This window comes from Puntigrus tetrazona, chromosome 24, assembly GCF_018831695.1.
Source record: "Puntigrus tetrazona isolate hp1 chromosome 24, ASM1883169v1, whole genome shotgun sequence".
Lineage (NCBI taxonomy): Eukaryota > Metazoa > Chordata > Actinopteri > Cypriniformes > Cyprinidae > Puntigrus > Puntigrus tetrazona.
Window position 1 is genome coordinate 9,374,577 of NC_056722.1, and position 16,648 is coordinate 9,391,224.

Consider the following 16,648-nt stretch of genomic DNA (forward strand, 5'->3'; position numbering starts at 1 on the left):
TTAAGCATTATTACAGTTTTATGTTATAAAATAATGTTATAAAAATATAGAGCAATATCATGTTCATAGAAAAAAAAAATCATTATAATATCAATGTAGTAATTATTATACAAAAAAAAAAAAAAAAAACTGTTACCATTCAGCTACTCTTATAATAAAAATGGAAAAACGCAAGAGATTACTGGCACAAAGTAAAGTTAAATACACAGCGCTAGAAGTGCATAAAATAACTTGAACTGTGATGTCTTTAAACGCTTGATAATTTCAAACTGCTCCTGGCTTTCAGTAAGGCACGGGGTCCTAATCTTCACCACAGAGCAGGAAGCTCCCGGGAAGTAAGTACATGATTTATTGGGAAGGAGAGCTACTGCAGACCACGTTAGGAACGTAAAAATACAGGCAGAGTATTGTTATACATAGCCGTGATTTATACGCGCATTTATGATAGGGAAACGGCGCAATTAACATTCAAAGACTCCGGGTCTAATAAACGCACACGTGCACGCTTTTCACTTACACGGACATAACGTTCATGTTTATATCAAATAATTGCGAATTTGCGACCTTTTTCCCCATAACGCGGTGCGTTAAAATGTACAGCAAACTGGGGTCGACTCTACAGAGAAATAAATAATTCATACGTTACGATTAACGCGTGTCCTCTAAAAACATATTTGCATGAATTAACTAAATCAAAAAATAATAAACGTATAAAAATAAACATTAATATTAACCTCAATAAAAATATCAATTGTGTCCCATTTAGCCATTAAATATTTTATTATTAAGATTGCATAACGAATGCGTAACGCAATGCGATAAATATAAATTTGTATTGCTATTAAAATAGCAGTTATATTATTAGTAAAATAATAAGAGCTTGTGGGGATGTGTTAGCAGTACAGTACAAGACTGCCCAGGGTTTTTTTTTTTTTTTTCTAGCAAGTTGATGTAAATAACAGCGTTTTACGCTTGAGGGACTGTTTGGAGACGGTTAACAAAAGCTAAACTGGTAAAGAATATGAGAACGGTCTCGGGTGGATATATGTTTAATTAAGTTAACTGATGAAAAAGATGGCACAGCATGGTGCTGGAGAACTCGCGCAAGCCTCTCTTAAAGCGATGGCTCTTCTGGATTCCGCGGGCCCTTTTCGCCGGGGCGTTACGCCAAACGCGATCAGCCAAATATGAATCTTTTCCGCTTTTATTTCGTTTTTTTTCCTCCGTTTCTCCCACTCTCCTTTCCAGCAACCACCTGCTGACGAGGGTTAACTTCTCCCGATCCCTCTTCTCTCAGGAGCTCTCAGGAGCGCGCGCGCGCATCCCGAACCGGAGCCCGGCGACGGCGTCGTCGTCGTGTTTGTTTCATCCTCAAAACGGAAATCATTTGCAAAGAAAATTACAGGCCTCAAGAGAGCGGCTCTTTTGCATACTAATTTTGTTAGACTTATCTCCCGTGGACCCGAGTATACGGGGAAACCATTAGGGAGTGCGTGCGCATTCATTTGTTCCTTTTGTTCGTGAAGAACGAGCGGCCCCTGTCTCGTCTCACCTTGACGGGCCCTCCGGAGAACAATGGACGAGCCGTCTTACCCGTGAAAAGTCGTCAGTTTAAATAAACACGTTCTTTTATCAATTAGGGCCGCAGTCGGTCCGCGGTGCGTAATTCGTTTCGATGTACATTTTTATATGGCGACCGTATGGCTGATCCGGCTCGCGAGAAATATGCAGACCCCACATTCAATTTGAACAAGAGGTACACAGACACATATTTTTTTTTTTTTTGGCGGACCATTGTCTGGTTTGAGCCCCCCTTTTGCACCGCTGAGGGCACTAATGCCACCTCCACCAGTCTGGGACCACCGCTCACCAGCATGGAGTCCAGGCAGCTGTAGCCCTTTAAAAAGATCAAGCCTAATCTCGCTTTTAAAAATCTTATTATTATGGTGGGAAATTTGGAGAGCGACGGCTCGCAAAAATTATTTTCTAAAAAAGCAGAAGCCCGCAAAATGAATGCAAGTTATGGTGTTATGACAAGCCGCTAACCAAAATATGTTTTTAAAATGACATTTTTAACGAATTATATATATATATATATATATATATATATATATATATATATATATATATATATATATATATATATATATATATATTGCAGTGATATAAATTAATCATTTCATGTACTTGTATTCCCTGCAGAAAACCAAAAGAACAAAAGAATTCACATTATCAGTAAAATGAGATCATTTATATACACATAATAAAAACAACCATTCCAGTTAACTTTTTCACAATAATTTCTACTATTTTTTATTTCGTCAGGGGTTTTATTTAAAAAAAAATAAAAATAATAACAAGTCATTTTATTCAGCTAGGAACTGCATTAATTCGAACGAAGAAAAATGAAATACGGTCATTTTGATGAATTAAATTTTACCTCGAAATGCAGGCTAAGCTAAAGTGAACCGCGTTTGTTTCTTTGCTAATTCTTTACAGCGGCGAGGAAGTCCAATCAGGTGTCAGGATGCAAATAAATCAAGAAAGAGGACCAATCGAAATTAATTCACTGTGCAAATGTCGCGAGAGGTCACTGCGACGGTCGGAAAGGTGAACGTTTGCCAACGTAAGTTACGTTACATTTCCACATTTCGATTAATAGTATAATCGTCTAACATGCAAAACAGAAAGCACATAACACTTTTTTTTTTTTTTTTTTTTTTTTTTTTTATTTTGCTTTTATGTCTGTACGCTTAGCGCTTAGGTCTGTACTAATTGTTTTGCAAACACTGTAAATATCTTAATAGCGCGTGTGCGATGAGCCACTGATATTTAAATTCGCTATTTACAGTAAAACCTCTTATTTGCATTGCATTAGTTGATTTGCAGTGTGCACAAGAAATAAAACGGATGCATTTCCTTTCACAACGGTTTCTGTACTGAGGCTGTTGATGGTAAATTCAGAGAGAGAGAGAGAGAGAGAGAGAGAGAGAGAGAGAGAGAGAGAGAGAGAGAGGCGGCTGGGGGTGTTTTTTAAGTGGCCACACAGGGGGAGAAATCAAAAGAGATTACCAGCAGGTGGCGGCAGCATAACGTTCCAGCTGCCCCACCCCTTCTGCCTTCCAGACCGCTGAAAGCTCATGGCATTTTCCAATGATTTATCATATTTACCTATCCAAATTATTCACATTTCATTGTTTAACATCTCCGTAGCAAAATCAAAAGCAGCCATGGCTAATTTGTGCTCTTACGCCATCAGAAACCGATGGTGTAAGCTATCGAAACATCATTTCACCGGTCGGGCCAAATCAGACACTATATATATATATAGACAACATGTCACTATATGCCGGGTTATGTACCCCCAGACATTTAGTAGGTTTAAATGCACAGAGGAGCAATTCAGCAGTCATTGTCTTCTGACCTCTGCTGCGACTTTCCCGTAGTTACGGCGGTCCTGATGCTGCGCTCAGGATGCGTCTCATCTCCATCAGCCGGGCCAGCTCTCTGCAGGTCCGGCGTGCACGGGATGGCCAACCCACAGCAGGTAAACGGTGTGGCATTTAAGACGTGATGTATGAGGGTAATTAACAAGACAGGGCAAGAGGGAACTCAGGTCACTGCGCATTTTAGAGAAAAGCGTGGAGAATCTGTGACATTGGGTTCTTTCACTTTCTCCGATCAGGCACGTGGGCACGTTTTTGTTTCCCAGACTGCGCTGGTTTGAGTGTTGGTAGTACTACACGTCTCTCTCCCACACACTCAAGATTCCTGCAAATCTTTATTTGACATATGTGCTGCTTATCAACACGTTTACAGACAACGCGTCGAATCACACGTCTATTTCAGTTTTTGGTCCCTTGATTAGTTGCAGGAGATATTAAACATATGTTATCGCTCTCCTCACCCTGACATGGTGTAACAACAGTAGAAGGTTGGGGTTAATTATGGAGGTATGGTGTAATAACGAGTTCGTGGTCCTTTTGTTTCAGCGCCTTCTGATGGATTGACAGGAAAGGTTGTCCTCATTCCGGCTCCTTTTTTAGTATTACTGTACAATATCCGTTCCATCTCCAGAGATCAATTATCTGTAGACTAGCTGTACATCTCGTACGGAGCCCCGAGGTTGAAAGCTCACCATATGTGGCCTGACAGTTAGGTTTTATGTCACAATATTTTCAAGATCGCAGATTTAAACAGATCGGAGCGAACGAAGGTGAGAGTGCAAATATTGCGGCGAGGACGGTACAAAAGAGCAGTTTATTGAAAATTAAGCAAAAGCCTAATTGCGTCGAAAGCCTGTTCGCTTCCCGCATCCCTGATGGACCGAGAGGACAGTGTGTCAAGAAGATTAAAAATGGAGAGTGAAGGAAAGAGTGGAAATGGGGGTGCCAAATGAAAGGAAATAACCCAAAATTTAATAATGTGCCGGACCACCTCTTGCGCGAGTACAAGCGTAGCATCTGTGTCAGATGTTGTTAATTAACGTCAGTATGTTCCTCACCGGCGCTCGGCTTCCTGTCGTCCGCGCGGGGCCGAGCCCGGTGTCGCGGCGCACTCGCACAGGGGTGATGTGTATGTGTGTGTTGGGGATAGGGGGGTGCTCTGGTAATCCCACTCATTAGAATTCCAATCTGTGACTCGTCGAGGGACCGCTTCTGTTGGGGACCACCACAGCAACTTATCAATATGTATTTTCTCTCCGTACCCCTCCTTGCAAGGCCACGATGCGAATGATGTGTGTTTTGCTGTTTGTGCAATTACAGCTCCAACCCATGGCCATCAGAAGGATGACACAAGATGAAGAGTGTAAATTTAGGGTCAGTGTCTTGGTAGTTGGTGTGAGCCATGTCTGTCGTTTCATTTAAATTTACATTCTGCTGTTTTGGTCTTTACAGTTTGGTACTGACATTTTGGGTTAACTGTATGTATATATATACATATACATATAACAATAGTAATACAAAAACTATGTTGTCCATTGACAAGGTTATTCAGCCAATGAGGCACATTGATTAGAAATGTCAAAACATCTTAAACTACAACAACAAACCAAATTTAGTATCATTTAACCCATTGCGTAAATGCATTTTATTCCATTATTTGATTGAAAGCCTACACAAAGACACTTTCATTTTGCTTTAAAATGAGACAAGCGCCATCACTTATTGCCATATTTATCATGCCACTCATATAAAAGTACTGACACTTGTATCATTTTTGCTAATACTGATTGATAACTTCTCATGCTGAGCCAAAGACAGTCAGTTATGAATTATTACTTCTGAACAAGTCAAACAGGTTTTGATGAAGCAAGAGTTTTCAGCTAACTCTAAAACAACATAATTTATCCTGTCAGTCATTGCGATCAAATAAGAGACATTAGCCATGACAACACGCTCTTGATTGATCTATTTCAGAAGTTTATAAACCCTGATAATTCCCTCGCATTTGCAATCGCTACGAATTTTAAGTCAGCCTCAATGATTGATCGCTCGTTTTAGGATCAAGAAAACAGCTAGATGCGCCTTTCAAAGTAAGATTACAGGCTCGGAGACACTTTGCAGTCAGGTGAAGAAGTTTCTTATTTCATCTTGAGCGTTACAGCCGTACTCGAAGTCGCTAACGTGCACCTCAGCTGGCGGTTTACTCCTTAAGTGTTTCTGGGTACAAATCAGGAGTTGAAAGTCAGTAAATTATCTTTAATGCTGGCAAAAAAGCAAGAAAAACGAATAGGCTATTTTCTAAATGATGTGGTGCGCAGTCCTGCGATCATCAGGATGTTGTAGTCGCCTCCCTGTTGATCTGATAATTTGCCGAGCTGTGCACCTGGTGAGTCTTATAGAACGGCAGACTCTGGAGGCAGCGCTAAGCTATGTTATATGCATGAGACGGAACATCTAAAGACCTGCCGCTGACAGTGTTTGCATTAACATTCCATTTAGAGCGGAATAAAATCAGCGTGGAAATGGATCGAGGATGGTACAGGACCAAGATGGCTTCACTGTACCGTCAGCCGTGGGCAGACCGTGCTTTAAAATGGATACACTCACGATGTGATGCTTCTGAATGGACTACTGTAGTTCCTCCTCGAGGGGCCTGTAACCCTCAGCCTGGGACTGATGATAAAAGCCGAATGGTTGTGGCTAGCAGATGGTGGATGGGTTCGAAACAGAGACGAGAGCGAAGGGCCCCCAAAGCACATAAACGCGACTGCAAACTGGGTGCTTACGAGTCAGAGCTTTCCTTCTGTTTATTGTCGACGCTTTTTTTTTTTCCACACGTCTGTCTCGTGTTGGTATACAGTCATGGCGGAGGTGATCTCTTTTTTGGGGGGGTGGTTTTGATACGGCTTGCCAAATGGATGTCTGTCAAGGCAAGCCTGGAATGCGTTTCGGAGCTACGCACCTCAGCACTAATTTTAGGGTTGGGGACCACAGAGTGCGAGCGTGCTGTTGCCATGGCAACGGACGACTAACCGCGCGGTGCTCTCTGCACTGTTGGCCCCTCCCGATCATTAGCCAGACCGCCGCCGGTTCATACCGTATCTCTGTAATCCCCATCATGAGTGCCATCAACCTAATTGTACACTAAAAGTGATGCACTTATTTATGTCTAATTGCCGAGCTCGCCACGCTTTCGTAATAAATAAAAGTTCAAGGTAAATGTACAATACTATTAATATCCTTTCCAGCCGCATAATTTCAGCTCATCAGCGCACCTTCCCCTTGGGAGAAATGTTTTTTTTTCTTTTTTGGACGGAGGAAAATCCAGATTTACCGCTGTTGGACGCCAAGTTGAGTCGTGGTCGAAAATTCGTCATTTAATTTAACAATGCGAAGTAAATTAGCGCTTTAATGTGAAAATATGTTTTTAAGATCGTGCATAAACCCTACAAGGAGCAAAGGAAAGCAGCTTTGAACGAAAAGAAACAGATTCTTCCATTAGAAGCCAGTCATTTCGCAAGCAGCCCTAGTGATATTAGCAGTCAGGCTGCAGATAACCGCCTGACTCTGCTCCCCATCATTCTCCTTTTGTATTTTTAGACGCTCCTTTATGTGAGAACAATGGCTTCCATATCAAACATTTTAAATGATGCTTGAAATACCAGTCACTTGACTTTGATGTCACAGGCAATTAAATCCGACCTTCCCCTTCCCTGTTAATAACAGCAATCTCGCCCAGTCTAGTACCTAATTAATATGTGCTATTTGTCACTTTGCAGTGACACGTGTATTTCAAAAAGAGAGAGCCGTGGAAGGATAGTGCTGTTGGAAGGGACCTTCTCTGTTATTAGAAGAAAGATGTCACTCGCTCTTGTCTTTCTTCGTGATCTGCGCAGTCTTTCCTTCTGTCTTGGGCTGCCATTTTGTGGGAGAATGCCACAAGACAAGCGTGTGGGCACGGATGTGTGACACATGATGTCTTCAGCCATTTCTTATGTCTGGTGTGTGTGTTCTACAGTGTTTGTAAACACGTTTAAAAAAAAATGCTATCCATTCAGTTACATTTGATCTTAGTTCACGCTAAGGCTTTTATTCTGCTGATAACAATAAAATATTAAGAAGTATTCTTGGTTAAATGCTACTTAACCTCTGCTGAATAGTTTCAACTGTACAATACTGTACAGAGTCGCGCTCACAATAGAATTCTCTGGGCCCTAAAATTATTAGCTCACAATAGTTAAAGGATAATTGGTGATGTCATACTACTTGTAAAGAACTCAAGGCATTCTTATTATAATTTAGTAATTTAAATGAGTCAGTGGGAAATAGTTTAAAATTCCTAGAGATGTATTTACTCTTTGTATTCATTTTAAAAAAATTTAAGTTTCAAGAAAATCACGATTTGAAAAATGTTTTTTCTGCATTTTTCAAGATAAGGGAGATTTTCAAATGTTTCTGTGAAGTTGCACCACTTGACGTGTTATGAAAAACTTGAAATCACGGCAAAAAGGTCAAACTGTAACGTTTAGAGAGTTATTAACTGGGAAAAAAGAAGTTTTGTCTGAAGATGCATTTAGTAGTTAGCATTAGCATCTGTTCTCAATGTATTTTAAAGCCGGCATAACACCCCAAATATAAGTTTCACCTAATCTCACGTTAATCTTGAGTACCTATAGAGTAGTACTGCATCCTTCACATCTCCAAAAAGTTTTAGTTTTATCATATTTAGAAAAGAAAGATGCAGCTTTACGATTCTCTCTGAAAAAAGCAGAGCTCCTGGAGGTGTGCCGTGTGGGCGGAGCTAGAGAGTGACGAGCACTGGCGCCAATTGCCAACAAAACAAAGACATTCGATGCCGACTTTCAATTTGCAGTTCTGAGTCATTACGTGATCTTTTATAGTTGGGACCAACATTGTTTTTAAAACTTTGTCCATGTGTAGCATGAGAACAAGAAACTTTTTAACAATGTAAGCAACTCTAAATGTGCAAAAATGCATGTTACCCCACCTTTAACTATGGATACCACAATAGTGCAAGATGCTTCACTGCCATATATCAACATGGTTCAGCGTATAATCATAAGTTTAACTATGCTGATACTAGTGTGCTTAAAAGACGGTTTACACAACAATTCCCTTATCTGCCCAACCCCAACACATCACCACCCAGGGTTTTCTCCATCATCAAACTTTCACTTTGTGAATCTTCTTGCTTCAGACCTTTTTCTGCTTCTTTGTTCATCCAGGTACTCGTGCCTGCTGGTAAAACACAATACATAAATATGTTTTGTCATCTAATTTTAATTATGCACAGTAACAAACAGCACTATGCTAGCGTGTCTGAAAGGAGCCAACCGATAAGCGTGGATTCTCTACTGTGTTTGGTTGCACTAATGTCAAATCATCATATAATTAGAACACTGTTTTTAAGTACCCTTATGAAAATCAACCATGGTTTTAAAAGTGTAGTAGCCATGCATTGAATCTTATTTGTATAACCGCAGTTTTACAAGAAATCACGGTTAATTGCAGTCACCGTGGTTTAACTTTATCGACAACCGTGTTTTTTTGCTTTTTGGAGTAAAACGAAGATTAATTTCTGCGAGGGTAGCTACAGCCTTATTAGTACAACCAAGATTAATTTCCATAAGGGTAGCTATAGCCGTACTATTAAATAACACACATTTTCTTCATCAGGACAGCTGTACCAGACTCACATGTTTAACTTTTAACCCTCGAAATATCAACATGCTCAAACATTCGTACAACCTCACTCAAAGAATGTATATCGTTTTTGGTAAATTCATATTCATTTGTATGGATGCCATACACATAACCCCACACCTAAACCAACCCATCACTCAAAGGTCGTACAAAAAACGTATATATTAATAGAACGAAACAATGAGTCACATCAGTTTTTACAAAACGCATTATCTTAGCCCCATGAAAATTACTATGGCTTATTTAGGTTTTAACATAGCCATTTTGGCTATGCATTAATATTAAACTTTACAACTCTAGACAACCTAAACATGATACTCATGTGCAATATCTTTCTTCGGAGAATGATCTGTCCTGCCTTTGATCATAACAGACATGAATTCAGAGGTCCATAGCAAAGGATTTGTGTAAATTAAGTTGATATAAGCCCCTAGATGTATGGACAATTAGCATAATCCACTCATGTGACAAGGTCTATCACGATCGAGGGAAGTCAGACGCAGTAATGTGAAAAGCACGCTTGACATTCATTGGACTGTCTCTTTAATTAGAGCCACGTAGCGTGTGCGCGAGCGCGTTTGTGTGCGTGTGTTGACAATAGCAATTTCGGCAGCAACGCAGCAGGTGGTAAAGCAACATTGTGGACAAAATCAGTGATACTCCGTCTCGGAGATGTGACCAATAGACTCCCACAAGTCCTCGCTTGAGCGGATCAAAAAAAGAGACATTATAGTTGGACACAGGGCTTTGAGATGATCAGTTTGAGGCAACAGTAGAATTTCAATGAGCAACACTTGTACAGCTTCCATACCAGATGTCATTGTGGTCACGGTCAAGAGAGTGTCTCATCTGTTCTAGCCTTTTCCCACTCACTTTTTCTCACTATTTCTATCTCTTTTTGTCTCTTTCTTCCTTTGCCCATCCCCGCTCACACATGCGACTTGCCCCATGCCGCTTTCCGCCAGAAACGGGCTGCAAAATGCTGCCAGACTCTCACATCTGTGCTGCAAATGAATAGTTTCCCTGAGCACTGTGACTCAAGGATTCACTTGTAAAGAATGCGGTTTTTATTGGATGAACCGACTAATGTACCATGCAGTGTAGTAGCACTAGCATTTTATGCCACATTGGTAGAGCCAATTAATTTGCATAATTTGGTGTGCGGTTGCCATGACTCTAAGGAAGTCACGTCTGCTCCACGTGTTCTGATCGATTCATCATTCCCCGCCATTCAATTAATTACATTTATGACAAACTGAAGCCTCTGCCCACCCGTAGGCCTCCGCGGTCGTCCTGTGATATTGCAGCTTCGCCGGAGCCCTCTGATTTACGAAGCACCTTCGCGCTGCTCCACGCCTTAGGCTGAATAAAATTAATATTTTGTTTCCCATCTGGAGGACTCGGTAAAATTAATGAGGGAAGGAGGCCCGTAGCTAGAGCAGGACCCGGGATCAATCTATCCGTGCATGTGCTTCTCGATGTGTGTCTGTCTACAACGGTTCTCTGTGTACTGGCGTTTTGGACTTTTTCACTCTGAAGAACCTTGTTTCTTTCTTGCGTTTGATTGCGCGCAGACACAATCGTTGAAATAGAAAATGGAGATAACCCAACATCTGGAGTTCACAGGGTAGGTATTTAGGTCTGAACACTGTTAGCATTCAGGGCCACTTCATTCTCTTTTTTTGTACTCCCGACAGTTGCAGAAAGAAAAGATTCCAAAATAAAATGGAAATTTTTAACCGGTTTAGCTTCGGGACCCAGATTTTAAATTGGGAATCACGTGGTGACCCAACACAGTATCAAAGGTTTTACCATAGATGCTAATTTGTTTGTTATCTAAAAATATCCAATGGTTTCTTGCTCTTGGTAGTCAATAATTCATACACTGTAGTCAAGACAACCATTGTTGGCGGTTTTTAAGGACAAGTCTGAAACTGTTGGCATCTACCTAATCCAGCTAGGTTTAACCAACAGATGATTTTGTGCCAAAACACTGTTGAACAGTTGAATTGATTTAACCGGGCCCTTCACTGTTTCCCTGCTGTACGTCACATTATTGGACCCACTGATTTTAAGTGCATAAAATAGACTTTTATGTAATAAATCTGAAAAATCTGGAATGTGACTGGACGAAAGTTGTATATATTCACACCTGTGACCAGAAATCATTTATACAAGTCTGAGGTATTGCATACCAATAAGATATAAATGTAAAACTGATAAACTAAATGTCTTGGTGGAAGAACTGTTTATAATAATTATTAATTTTAATTGAATCTTTTGTCATATTGCGGTTGCAGGTGTTTTAGAACAGCTTTAGCGTTGGCGCCCAACAACACCCACTGACTGTAGTAAAATCACTGAAACACATGGCCTCTCGTGGCTTATTGCTGCTGGTGATCAACGTCATTTATTGATTTGAGCTTTTGTGTTTGACCGGGCCTCTGTGTGAAACGGCATGTTAAAAAGCTCTCTATATGCTAAACTCCTCTGTAAATCAGTGTCTGTAATGTTTTTGACACTTTGTATTGACCTCATTTACCCATCACGTCAGTCATAATAATTAGCCTTAAATGTTGATAAATGATGATAAATTCCCCTCAGTGACATCGATGAATATTAATGAAAAGGTGTTAGGTCTTCGTTTCAACGCCAGACGTTTCTTTGTCAACACATAGTGGTGCGGCGTTACATCGTGTTCTCCGTGAGATGATCACGAAGTGCGCCCAGGCCCCATTTCAATACAGCCTGCATTATTTACAAGTTAAAACTTTTGTTTTAACGTGCAGGGAAAAGTGTCGTCATCTATATGCGTGTGGAAAATGTCATTGAAGACAGTCGTTCCACAACCAGGAAAATGACTCTCAATACACATTTGTGCAATGGTGGAAAAGAATACATTACATCAGATCATTTGATTTTATTTATCCATTTGTGGCCTCGACGCAACTTAATGTTGCATTTGTGTCACTCATTTAATGAGTGAGAGGAGATGAGAAAGAGGGACAGAGCGGGAAAAATGATGAGATGGATATGGAGAGAGCAGCTGTAGGGGAGATGAGACCTTCCCACAGAGCCGTCCCTGTCCAATCAAACGGACACACACACACACATACACACGTGCACACACAAACTGGATGCTGTCCCTCTCAAACGGTCCCCTCTTTTTCCACACACACACACACACACAGTATCTAGTGAAGGTGGTGGTCGTCGCTTTGAAGTATCACTTCAATTACGGGGTTTAACCCCGCAGGTCAGCCCTTGATTATTTACACAAAGCCGGTGTAATTCTGTTGGAAAGCGTCGCTTTCAGAGCTATTACAAAGCAGGGCCGAGCGCTGGTGGAATATGTGTCACATCTTTCCCCTTCTGCTTTTGACCTGTGTGTGATAGGGTTAGACTGCGTCTGAAAGGCTGCGTTCTCTCCACCTGCCAAAGCACACACACCAATTACACCCATAACATCTATACTTTAACAAAATAAACCTCGCAAAATTGTTGTTGACTGGCCTGAAACGTACTCCCGCAACAGTACCCGAATGAAACCGACAAGCTATGCGAGCTCGATTTCGCTGCATTTGGAAATGTGTCAAAACCCAATTTGTAAGTCGATGCAAGATGCATTTTCTGCCCGGCCCTCAAGGGGCACAATAGATAACTTAGATAGATAATCTTAAGTGTATCGTGTTATTTGATATTAAATTTTAGGTTAATATAATTTAAAAAGTACAAAATTGCAGATTCATCCTCACAAAAGTGTAATTACAAATAGCTTTAAATACATGACATTCAGCAGATTATAATATAATATTAATGTGTATTTTAGTTTATCATAAACGCTTGTCAGTACATTGGGCAGTACACTTTTTTCAAAAACAATAGAAGTAATTACGTAAAAACTTAATTTTGCACTCAAAAGGCTAGTTGGTATTTCCATAGTATGTGAGTGAAAAGGTCAGTGGTCAGCTGTTTGGTTACCAGGGGTTTATATGTTGCACAGAAACCAAAATTAATTTTACAATTGTCTGTCAAATATGCATACATGTGCGACATAAAATAAATGAATGCACAGAAAAAGCGCATACTTGTCTTTTTCAGATGTGAAATCTATAAATCGCAAATGGTCTTGAACTTGCGCACAAATGAATGGTTTCAGCTCTCTGCCTTGTAAACGAATCCTAATTAATATCATTAACATGCAAACGATCACCAGTCGTTATCCAAATTCTTTAATTGAGAACAATCGAGAAGAGCTCATATGTTCAAAACCTGCAGTACTCAAACAAGAAAAACTGCGTTCATCTGATGAGACCTTGACGTGAAGCTAGTTTTTACGAATATGAGCGTTGGCATGGATTTAAGCATACATGCACTTTTAAGATCAAATTTGAGCCTACGCTGTATTTTAATACATATTTGAACCATAACACATCGTAATTTAAATGCAATTAATAAAATTAAGCATCCGAAATCATTACAAAAGTTTTCACTTATGCAAATGTAATTTGAAAGTATATTATTTAGTTATTATACTATTATTGCATTATTATTACTGTTAGGTTAATTGACTAACAACATGTTTATGACTGAATTGGCATTCTAAACTCATGCTCTTCTTACAAAAATAATCTTACAAAGGTAGATAAATCTAAGCTAAATTATGCAAACTGTTGACGTGTTTACTTCATTTAATTCAGATTTCTCTTTTTGCACAATTGGTGGAGAAGCAAAAATTAGCTTGTTTAATAACCCGGTTGACAGTTTAATTAACCAAGCATGGTTAACTTAGTAGTTAGAGCTAAGCTAGGTTAATTAAACTTCCAACAGGTTTACAGCTAGCTACTCGGATACTGTCAAGGTGGAGAAACAGTTTGAAAAAATGTTCAATTGGATAAAGCTAAACTAATTTAATCAATCTGCCGACATGTGAAGTGCTATAGCCTAACTAGCTTAACATTTTAATGAAAATTGTTGTTTTCTACAATCAGATTTGTCTACTGACATGGCAAAGTAACAGTTTCCTAAAGCTAAGTTGTTTAAAATAGTTAATAGCTAAACACTTTATTGCAGCTTGTCTCACCAGTTGGTTTGTTTTCACTTTCTGAGGAACAGTTTGAAGAATGCTTTGCTGAGCAACTATTGAAAGGTCTATTGATAGTTTTCACATGGCATCAGACCTTTATAGCAATGCCCACCTGGCGGGTTAAACGAAGCTTTGCTCCACTGACCGCCGGTTATTTTTACGCAGATCGCATTAGTAATCGTGTTGTAAAACGCAGATATTAAAAGCCGGAATTTGTAAACACCTTATTGACGATGTATATTGCGTACAGGCAAGAAGATCAACTCATGATATAAATGCAGTAGGCAAAGTTTCTCGTTAAATGGTTTCCCATAGAAAACCATTAAAAGGAAAACACTTAACCCTCAAGTGGATTGCTTTCGTATTCCGGCCTCATCTGCTTGTCTATATGAACTATGCATTATTAATATGGTGGATACCAAATTTGATTTTTTATTATTACAGTTTTAAACATATTACAGCACTTTAAGTGTTCCTACAACGTTTTGTCGTGCTGTTTAGTGATCGAAATATTTCCGCGGGGGCTTACTATGGACTGCAAATGGCCAAAACTACAATTTTGTTCACATACCTTTGATTGTTATCTAAATATTTGCGGCCGACAGGCTAGTGATGTTTTTCCCTCCAGATCTTCGAACCGGTCAAGTGACCGAAAACTACGAGCGTACAGCTACCTGCATGATAAGTGGTTTGACGTCGCTGTCCTTTGAAGGAAAGTCTGCCACCCCCGTTGAGTCCTGGGGTTTGTCACGGTCACGGCCCGTAACAACCGTCGTGTACATCGAGTTTGCGTTCTCACTAAACATACGTTTCTGGCTTAATCCACAATAAGTGTTTTTTTTTGTTGTTGTTGTTTTTATTTTATTATCAGCGCTCTTTAAAATTGATCTAGTGCATTGGTATTGAATAATGGACCGGGCTGTGTGTACTTACCCTCTCTATGATTTCTGAACATCTCCTCACAGCTGGGGACAACCTATTCCCCACTTTTATTTTTCATGAGGACAAGAGAGAGAGAGAGCGTTGATGGCCTCTTACAATACATAAAAAAAAGAAAAAAGGAAATAAACGACTTTCTCTGTTAGTTTATTCCGTGTTAGCTCACCCGCATCAACTCGAGATGCGAGTCAAACAAATGGACGCCGTCACTGAGCGGAGGGATCCGTCTTGCTCCCTCATCTCTCCTTCTTTTTCTCTTTATCTGCCTCTCTCTTCATCTGTTCCTCTCTTTCTCTCCCTCTTGCATGCTCTCGTGGCCACGGAAGTTGTAAGTGGCAGCTCAGGTGGAAAAATGTTTTTGGAGTAAAAAATGTATTCAATAAATAGCGGGAGCAGCATGGGGTCGGCCCAAGTGTGCATGAAACGGCAGTTTGGAGATTGGAATAATGGAACGGGAAGGGTGATGGAGCATGAGTGTACATTAAACAGTGGAGCTCCACACCCGTGACAGCCAGGCATCCGCTGGGAATACAGCCACTAACTATCCTCATATTCTTTCAATTTCGAATAACGGCCTCCACTTTCATCAGGGTGCTTTTTTTCTCCCCTTGCCCTCATCTCTTTCACTTTGTTCAATTGTATTGGTGTGAATATTGAGAGAAACCTCGTTGTCATCATGAAATCGGAATGGCTCCGTGCTGCTCTGGGTTATTCATGTTTCATGACCCCTGTTACAGTGTTGCGGTGCGTTCAATGTTCTTCGGCACCGCGGAAGAAAAAAAAACACAGTTGTGAAGTCGTTAAGACTGCGAACGCGAGCAGCGCGACGCAACAAAACGAGATCGCACGCATTAAAATCAACGAAGCTATCGACGCTACAAGCGCCCTTTGCGATGTGACGCAGCTTACAGTTGAAGGATGCCATTTTCTTTCTATCTCTTTTTTTGTTTGTGCTGCCATTTTTTGACGCCACAAATGGATGAAATGAAATGGATGTGGATGATTGTGGCATACTTTGCTTCTAATCTCCTTTCTGCTTATCCACAGTTGGGGTTAATAGTTAATATTATGAGTGACAACTCTACTATCAAAAAGTTGGTCTTAACTGAACTTAACTTTTCAAAATAATAATAATTCTTGAATAAACAAAAAAACAAACTGTCCCATTATGAAATTTCTCTCTCTCTCTCTCTCTCATATATATATATATATATATATATATATATATATATATATATATATATATATAAAAATATTTAACCCTCAAAAAGCTATAAAAACAAGGTAAAAATGTCCTGAGCTGAATTCAGTTATTTTCATCAAAGAAAAAATTATGCAAAAAGTTTTCCATTTAATAGATTTCCATTTCCATGTTCAATATCCAAAGTTCAATATGCAAAAGTAGCAATAATTTGAACTAAAGTTCATATGTGTTTAGGGGAGCAATTTTAAT

At 39.8% G+C, this 16,648-nt stretch overlaps 1 long non-coding RNA gene across 1 annotated transcript in view; it reads left to right on the forward strand.

Annotated features, from left to right (window-relative positions):
• Window positions 1-2,496: 2,496 nt before the first annotated feature.
• The window catches only part of LOC122329556, a 74,211-nt gene continuing 60,059 nt past the window's right edge, over window positions 2,497-16,648 (forward strand). The window contains exon 1 of the long non-coding RNA XR_006247922.1: window positions 2,497-2,626. This is a non-coding gene — a long non-coding RNA (uncharacterized LOC122329556). The remainder of the gene's footprint in view (window positions 2,627-16,648) is intronic.